Genomic DNA, 9545 nt, shown 5'->3' with positions numbered 1-9545 from the left:
CAGAACCTTGTTCTGGTTTCAGATGGACCTGCGAAGTCTGCCCATGGTGTTTAAGTACAGCCCTGTCCGTATGTCCTGCTGTTTCTCGGGGACCCGGGGGGCAGGTGGGGGGTCCCCACTGGAGCGTCCCAGCACCTCACCCGGCAGAGGGTGAGGTGCCCCTTGGTGGTGGATGCGAGCGCGTTACCCTTGGTTTGTGCCGTCACACAGTTTCGAAGTGACGCCAGGCTCCAGTGGCTTCCGGAGGCTCGGTAACAGAGCACGGATGCTCGTCGGTGCTACCAGATTGTTCCGCTGGGTCCAGAATGACCCCATCCCTTGAAAATGAAAGCACAGGAAAGACTAACAAAGTGCTGTCATAACCTGAAATTGCTGTGTATCGCCAAGTGAGTCAGGATTAAAACAGGCCAAATGTTTCATGGGCACTTCTGAGTCGAGTGAAGTCATTTGAGTAGATGCTTGAGAATGTTCGTTGTAACACCTTGCTCTTGGAAACAGGGCCTTTTCGAGGAAACAGGATATAAAAAGTGCCTGATTGAAACAGAACATGTTAAATAAGAGAGAAGGACAAAATAGCCAACGGGGAAAACACGAGACAAGGTTGCGTAACTGTGAAAAATCATTTCCTGATTTCCAAATCGACCCCCCGCCCAGGGCTCCTCGGAAGGGAGGCCAGCGCAGTGCTGGGGGGTTATTACGTCTGTCTTGTGCTACCAACTTCACCCAGCCCTCCAAACCAGCGCTGCACGGGGGAGCAACCGAGTCAGGGGCTCCGAGGGCAAGGGGAGGGGACCCGGCAGGAACCCCCCCCCTTGTTTCTCCTCTGTGCCATGCTGATTTTCCAGAGGCTTTGGGATCCAGCGAAATGGGTCTGAAGAGGGGCCAAGGAGGTGGCAGACTGCCTGGGCGTTTTCAGGAAACACACGGTCGGCCCCTTGACCTGCAGGACTCCAGCGGTTGAGGCTGAGTTGGACCGGCGTCTAGGACCCGTCCCTTGGCACAGCCCCCACCTTCTTGCCTCACTCTCCCGAGGCTGAGTCTCAGCTGCCCTCGGCACTTGTTCTTAAAAATAGGTCAGTGTCTCAGTCATTAGTAAAGTCTGCGGAGCCCAAGCCTGGAGACGTGCCTCGACACGTCCCAAAGGGCTTTCTGCCTGACTGATGACCCCTTGGGGCTGGACATCCAGGTTTGGAGTCACCTGCTGGGGGGTGATGCTTGACGCCTGAACTCCTGAGCCTCCCGGAGAAGGGGTGTAACCCCGGCCACTCCCGGAATCTGAGGTCAAGGAGGTGAGGGTGCAGGTGTGTTTCCTGCCCCACACCCCTGCCCAGTGAGATGACCTCCCTCTAGGGAGCGGTGAGCTGGGCTGCGGAGCACTGGGTGTGCAGGTGGACAAGGCGGCCGCTTGCCCTGAAGGGACCCAGAAGAGAGGGCCTATAGCAGGGGCTGTGGGGCGGGGCTGGTCCTCAATTCTGTCCCTCCCTCCCCTCCCTCTGTCCATCCTCCCTCCCTTCTTTTCATTTCTGTCTTCTCCCCCCGACCCCACTTCTGAGAGTGCTAGGCAAAGGGAGGTCTTCATGTTCATTCTGTTTTTAGAGGGAGAAACAGAAGCTGCAGGAGTTGTCAGCATCTGTGTACGGGGATATTAGCGGCATGGCAGAGCGCTCGACACCAAAGCGGCGGCCTCGCTGCCTCGGGTGGGCTGGGCTCGGGTCCCCTGAGTGGGAAGAAGAGTCAAGGTGGGAATGCTTGGAGGCCCCTCCCCTGTGGCAGGGCGCAGACCTGCGCAGAGGGGCGCCGGTAGGTGGAGGACATCTCGTGTCCTCGTTCGGTTGGGAAGAGCCTCAGGCAGAAACGCAAGGAGCGGAGAAGGGTGCCGGAAACGCTGGGCGCCCTCCACCCGTGCGCGTGCAGCCGTGAGGCCGTGGGCGCCCAGACGCTCCTCGCTCCTCGTAGTAGACCCGCCTCCTGGGGTCTGTCCTGGTAGGGAGAGACCTGGCTGCAGTACCGGGGTGAACCGCGTCCCCCAGAGGTCATGTCCACCCAGAGCCTGTGATTGTGGACCTCCTGGAAATAGGGTATTGGCAGGTGGAATCACGGGTGGGCCGCGTCCAGTACAGCTAGTGTCCTGAGCAGAGGGACATTGGACATGGGTACCGGGGAGACAGAGGCCGAGTGATGCGTCCACAAGCCACGGGAGGCCGAGGATTGCCCGCAGTACCAGGGGAGGGAGGGGGATTTCTGATGTTTCAGACCCCCACTCTGTGGAACTTGGCCATGCAGTTCCAGAAAATAAGTATGCAGGCCCCCCACCTGGGCGGCTCCCCGCAGTCGAGATGGATTCTTTGACAGTTCTGCAGCCGAGAAAGCCGCATTCCCTTCTGGGGGCTCCTGGGAGAATGTTTTCTGGCCTTTTCCATTACAGCTTCAGGCAGGCGCCCGTGTCCCTCGATGGGACCTTCCCTCCGTCTGCCAAGCAGGCAACACAATGTCATGCTGGCCGCCTTTCTGCCGCCTCCTCCCATTCAGAAGGGTTCTCATGATTACACCGGGCCCACACGGGCACTCCAGGACCATGTCCCCTCTCAGAGCCGGCGAGCCGGTGCCCGTGCGGCCATGTGCACAGCGTCTCGGTGTTGGCACATGGACATATGTGGTGACCGCTGCTCTGTCTGCCACAGTGGCTGGCCGGCCCCCCAGATTCCACAAGGTGGAAGCCACTGGTGGGAGTGAGGCTCTGACAGGTGGTCACAGGAGAAGTTCCTGATACATCCAGTACCTCGTGCACACACTCGGTGAGATGCTCCCGTCGCTTCCTCTGGGTCTGGTGGTGCTAACAGCCAGCAAAATTAGAGATTCCTCGGCAGATCCAAACATGAATTTTTATGCTCCATATTACTGCATATGTTCACTCGGTGCAAATGTGGACATGAACAGACCAGCCTTTGCCTGAGAAACGGAATTAGGAAGCGCACGAGTTCACCCATAAACCCCATGCTGGCGGGCCCCCCGATGCCAAGAAAACAAGCATGGTCATGTCCACTTCCATCCTTCTCGTGTTCGGTCCAGGACACTCATCTCTCTCCATCCTGAACACAAAAGTAGTATGTTCCCCAAGTCAAGAAAATTCCAGCAGGCCGTTTACATCAATGGAGTTAAACATTTACTCTGCTTATCAAGGCGTATTAAACAGTGCTTTATTGCCCTGGCTGCTGCAGCTGGAATCCTGTCTCTGCCGGACAGAACACTCCTGCAGGCGGCTGCTGTGCATGTCCACCCTGCCATCTAAAATCCATCCGGGAACTTGGGAAGGGGAGCTCTGGGGCTGTCGCTGAGTGACATCCATGGAGCAGAAATGTGCTGGGATGGTCATGGCCTTGCTGCTCTCACTGCCTTTCTGGAGGGAGGGGCTTGGCCTTCACGGGGAACCGGCAGCAGGACCAAGTCTCACAGAGAGAGGACAGAAGTGCACCAGGAATCCGGGGAGTTTCCTTACAAAGAGGCGGACCCTTGAGTGCTGAATTTTATCTGGGGGGCAGATGGGGTTTTGATATTTTTTTGTTTTGTTTTCAGTTTTATTGCGATACCAAGTCATCATGATGTGCCGTCTAGATGTCCTGTAGTTGTATTTGTCGGACCCCCCCATGCCGAGAAGGCCCCTAGCCACCTGAACCTTCCCCCTCCTGTGCTTCCTTGAATTAGGGGGTCAGCAGGGCTGCACCCACTGACTGCCGTCTTTGACCCCACTCTCCCTGTTTGCAGGCATGGGTGCTGGTGTGGCCGGGGGCTGAGGTGAAACAGCCATACCGTGGCAGCCGTCCTCGTCTCCGGTCACACCGGGGCCAGCCTTCTTGGGCTGGCGGGCTCACCTCATTGCCCTCCCTGTGCGCAGTCACTTGATTCCCTGATGGTGCTATTGGTGTCCAGTCTGGAAGAATGTCACCCCCTGGGTGCCTGACATTTTAACTGAACAGGTGCACATGGGACAGCTGGCAGTGGCTAGCACACGGCAGTCAAGGTTAGAAATGGTGGCACGTGGCCCTTAAGGTGGCCTCTTAGAGCTAATGAAGTTTCTTGGGTGCCAGCAATAGACTGAGTTTTTTCTCCGTTGTCTGTTAAGCATGGGCTAAAATTCAGATCAGCATCGTCATAGAATAAATAAACCCCACCTACCACCCCCAAAGATGTCGCTGTCCTTATCCCCGGAACCTGTGAATGTGTTCCCTTACATGGCCAAAGGGCCTTTGCGGGCGTGATGAAGTTAGGATTTTGAGATGGAGAGATTATCCTGGATTGTCTGGGGGAGACTTGGAGTCACAGTGTCCTTGTAAGTGCAGGAGGGGGCAGGAGAGTCAGAGTCAGAAGTGAGGACGGAAGGAGAGGGCAGAGTCATGCCATCGCTGGCTTGGACGATGGAGGGAGAGGCGACGAACCCCTTGCTCTGCAGGACTCAGCCGCACTGTCCTCACCCTAAGCGCAGCCCTGCTGTTCACGTCCACCCACTTTCTCAGTCCACGGGATATAACCTGCACCGCACTCCCCAGAAGCCCAGCAAAATTCTTTTTGACTGCTTCGACTAATTGCAAATGGGTGATTTATCTAAAGAAACCTCTGTTCACCAGAATTTACAGCTTCACTGCTCCATGAGTCATTTGTCGGTGCTGGAGCTGGAAGGGACGGACACCCTTCAGCCATGATCACCGGAGCCTCCGAGTGGATTTATGCTTGCCGTTTTTAATTTTAAACTCGAACCAAGCTAGTTAGACCCAGAGGACTTCTTGCTTTCTGCTCTTCAGGGCTCAGATATTTCAAAGACATAAACCAGACCTCGGAGTGCAGCAGTTTGCTAACATCCGGACACCATATTAAGCGCAGATTGTCATTCACAATGAGTCACAGAGCCTTTGGAAACAGGAAAGTCAGAGGAGACTTGGCCCATGAGTGTGGATCAGACGTCACATTCATCTGTCATTCCCATCATTCATCCATTCAACAAATACCCCTGAGCTGCCTGGCCCTATTTTAAATTTGGGGGTGCAGCTGTGAACAGAGCAGAGTCCCAGCTCTTCTGGAGGGAGACAGACAGTAAACACATAGGCAAACGATAACATGGCTGAAAGTGTAAGGACTGCAGCGAAAATGGTGTGAGATGCTAGTGTAGCCTGATCCCCTGTGGTGAGGCAGGTAATGCAGAGCAAGACTTGGGGAAAGCCGCTTGCCCGTATATCCCTGCCCCTTCTGGTCAAGCAACTAAGCCCTGTTAGCATCCGCCAGTTCTCGTTTGTCCTGCCATCTAGTGGCTGAAAATGGAACTACAGGCTATTTTCAAAAACTGCTGTAGAGTTTTCTGAATGCCTCTACTAGAAAAACCATGTTGTTTAAGGCTACAAACTGGGAGGGAGTAGATAAATAAATTCTGGAGAGATGATGCATAGCACGGTCATTATAGCCGCCCATCCGGTATTATAAACTTCGAAGTTGGTAAGAGCCCGGACCTTAACTGTTCCCACCACAAAAGGGGACTGGTAATTCTGCAGGGTGACAGAGGTGTTAGTGCTGCAGTGGCGATTGTCTCGCGGTATACGTAGGTATCACATCAACACGTTGAACACCTTAAACTTACAAAGTTACATGGCAGTTGTGTTTCAATTTTAAAAAATTAAACTTGTATAGGGACAAAAATAGAATCCACCAAAATGTGTGTATGTCAGGTGGTCATTTGAGTCACTGTTCTGAAGTCTTTTAGGTTCAAAGGCAACGGAATTATTGAGAACCACTTAAAATGTGTTAGGGTTAGTATCAGTTGAATTTGTCTGTAGCTTTATTACGATTCTCGCACAGGGGGTCCTTTCTTGTAACACGGGCTGAGGTGTTTTCCCGTTGCCGGTGAGATTGAGCACAAGTGTATAGTTGTGTGTGTGTGTGTGTGGCATAAGGGATTGACGGGTCGTGGATTTTCTTTTGTGACACATCAAGGATCCAAGGCTGGTCCTCGCTTCAGAGTCTAAGCCTGACTGGGATCAGAGCCGCACCTGTGAGCCTGCGTCTGCCTGAGGAGAGCCTGCAGTGGGAGCTCCGAGCAGGAGTGGGGACGGAGAGTGAGAATGGGGAAAGAGCAGGTGAGAGACAACTTACTAAGCTGGTTGCTGCCACCGCAGTTCCTTACCTGGCACTGGAGTCTGTGGGTCCTTTGGAAGAGTCTTCTGAAATCCGTCTGAGAACTGTCTGCCTGGGTGAAGAGGGACAGTTCCTCCATCAGTCCCGTCCCCCACTGCCAAGTGTGGCATTCACTCCCTGACTGCTGCCGGGCTGCCCCAGGGGGAGTGCCGGGCAGGTCCCCAGGCCTCCCACCCTGGGGAGTCAGAGAACACCCCAGGGCAGAAGCAGAGGCTCTCTGGCCCGTCCAGAGTGCCAGGGAGGTTTTGAAGTAGGGAGAAGTGTCCAGTCCACTGAGCCAATAACCAGCCTGGGGCGGTTGCAGAAAGACCCACGAGGGGAAGGAAGACTCACACACAGAAGCAAAGAACCGTCCACTCGTAGGCACTGGAGTAGACAAACCCCTCTTACCTGTGCCTTCACTTCTCCCAAGATGGAAGATGCTTGGTAACAAGTGGGGGTATCTTGGAGCGCTGCATCTAGGCCTCCTCCCCTCTGTCAACCATGAAAACACTGTGTAGCCCTGCAGGTTCTGAGCTGTCATGTTCAAATCCGCTTGTTGGCCTCAAGGAGGTGGTCATCTTTGAGGGTTGGACCAGTCTTAGGGTTGGAGTGGGTTGGAGTGGATTGAGGTCCTGAGCCTACATAAGGCTCAGCTTGAGTATTTTTAAACATTCACCCAGTCTATCAGTTTTCTGGTGCTGTTGCAACAAATCACTATAAACTTTGTGGCTTAAGACAAACGGAATTCATTCTCCCAGTGTTCTGAAGGCCAGAGGTCTGGCATCGAAGTGTAGACAAGGGCCGTGTTCCTTCTGAACACTCTAGGGGAGCATGCTTCCTGCCTCTTCCAGCTCCTGGGGGCTCTGGCGTTCCTGGAGTGTGGCCGAATCACTCCCATGTCCGCCTCTCTTCCTGTGGCCTCCCCTGTGTCTCTCTGTGTGTGCTCTGCGGTCTCTGATAAGGACACGGGCACTGGGGTTAGCGCCCCCACCCCAAAACAGCGTGAGCTCATCTCCATCCTCCCCTTAATTATATCTGCAAAGACCCTGTTTCCAAATAAGGTCGCATTCTGAGGATCTCGGTAGTTGTGAATTTGGAGCAACGTCGGTCAAACCACTACAGCCAATAGTGGAAAATCAGGAGACTTTATGTTAAAAAAGAAAAACAACAACTACTAAACCTCTGAAGACATCAGAACATAGGTCAGGATGGTGCTGGGATTCCAGTCCCTGGGCCTAAGAAGGCGCTGGATCCTTTGGAAAGGTGTCTTTCTGATTTGTCGCGGTTCCTGCCTCTCCAAGGAGGCACACGCGCCTTCCGCCAGGCCGGGTCATGCATTTTTGTCACCTGCCTGGGCCGGGCAAGTTCTGAGTTTCTGGCCCTTGATGCGAGAGAATCAATAGTCGGCAGAAAGCGCTGAGTAAGCAGCTGGTCCATTATGGCCCTCAGAGTGAAACAAAAGCACCTTGTCTCGAAAAGTCCATCAGCGTGAAAAATAGACCGTCTGCGCCACTGTGTTCAGAGCCTTCGCGGCAGTGGGTCATAGGTTAGAACATAACACCTGGGTGAATTTCTCTGTCTCTGGCAGGGAATTCACACAGCAGCAATTTTTATCACTCCAATGAAGACAAGCCTTTGCTTCTCACATTCATTAGCCCAAATTTGCTCTTCCTTTCTGGAGGAAAGCTCCTCCAAGAGACAGACTTTATGTGGTCTTACTTTCTTGCTCTCGGTTGGAAGGAATCTGACTCATGTTGCCCATCATGCTACAAAGGTAGCGTACTGGAGGAATGTGTTGCTGTCATAAAGTTGTATGCGACCGAGTTCATTGGTTTGAATAAACGAAAAGCCCAGATGTGGATTTCAGGTATGGCTGGATCCAGCAACTCACATTATGTTGTCAGGATTCAAACTCTTTTCATCTTCCTGATACAGTTTTATCTCACTCTCAGACCATAGGCCTCCCTCTCAGACCGTCTTTCCCCACAAGATTGCAAGAGCTCTGGACCCCCAGGAGCTGCGTGCTTTCATTCTACCAGCTTCGAGTCCCATGACAGTAGCGTTTCTATTTTGCAAAAGTTCCACCAAAAGCCTTAGCATTGATCTCACCAGCTAATCAGCAGGATTTCAGACGCGTGCCCAGGAAGTTGCAAAGCTCTGGTTGCCCAGAACCGGGTCACATGCCACCCTGGAGAGGGGTCAGAATCCACTCTCCCTGATCACACGGAAAGCCCAGAGAACGTGGCTTCCAAGGGAAAACACATCTAAGCAAATTAACAGATGCGTGTCACATATTCTTCACCCATTCTCCTTGCTCTGCGGTCCGTCTCCCTGCACTCTGGAATAGTTTTCCAGCATCAGTCACGGGTAAGCCTGCCTGGATTGCTCTACCGTACTTTCTAAGTAAGACCAGAAACCGAAGCTGCCTTCCACCTCATGAGTTTTCAGCACGAAGCAAGATCTTTTTATTAAATTGCCAAGCACGGTGCTGGGCGCCACACGGGTTCCGCCCCGGGAGTGCTCTGCTGGCAGCCGGGTGCACCTCCGCAGGGATTTTAGAGGGTGCTCCTGGGCCAGGGGACCAGCTTGGCGGTGGCCTATGAACTGCAGGCTGCGGAAATGATGACAAAGCCCAGACTAATGCTTGCGGGCCGCACCGGTGGGGTCCCCAGGGGCACAAACCTGGGGACCTGGGATGCCGGTGTGTGTGCTTGCGTCGGCGAGGACAAGTGGACCGCGACCCTGAAAATAACGAAGTGGTCCTGGAAGGGGGACCCGGAGCCCCGCAGGGCCCACAGTGCCTCCAAGTCGCAGGCATTCGGGCACCACGTGAGTTGGCTGCTCCCCGCGTGGCTTCCTGGGGCTGCTCGCAACAAGGTGTCATAAGCTGGGGGCTGACACAACAGACATTCATTCTCTCGGGCTTCCGGAGTCCAGCAGCGTAAGATAAAGCCCAGTGGGCAGGACCGCACCCCTCCGAAGCCTCTAGGGGAGGAGCCTTCCTTACCTCTTCCTGCTGCTGCTGCAATCCTCCGTGCTCCCTGACACCTGGACATACGACTGCAGTCCCTCCCTGTGGTTACCTGGCTGCCTTCCCTCTGTGTCTCTGCGTCTTCTTTGCCGTCCCTAAGGACCCCAGCCATTGGACTCAGCCAACCCCGACCCAGCAGGAAGGACCTCTTCACCTGATTGCACCTGCAGGGACCCTGTTTCCCAGTCAGTTCACATCTGCACGTCCTGGGGGTTTGGCTCTGGGTCTGTGGACACGATTCATCCCATAATGCCAAGTATTATTCACTGAATATTGTTCTTAAACCGTCTGTCTCGTCCCAGTCCATGAGAGTGAGCACAGATGCCCAGGGAAAGTCCTGGGCCCTCTGCTTCCC

The sequence above is a fragment of the Ursus arctos genome, unplaced genomic scaffold (genome assembly GCF_023065955.2).
Source record: "Ursus arctos isolate Adak ecotype North America unplaced genomic scaffold, UrsArc2.0 scaffold_34, whole genome shotgun sequence".
NCBI lineage: Eukaryota > Metazoa > Chordata > Mammalia > Carnivora > Ursidae > Ursus > Ursus arctos.
Note: the sequence above shows the minus strand (reverse complement) of the source record.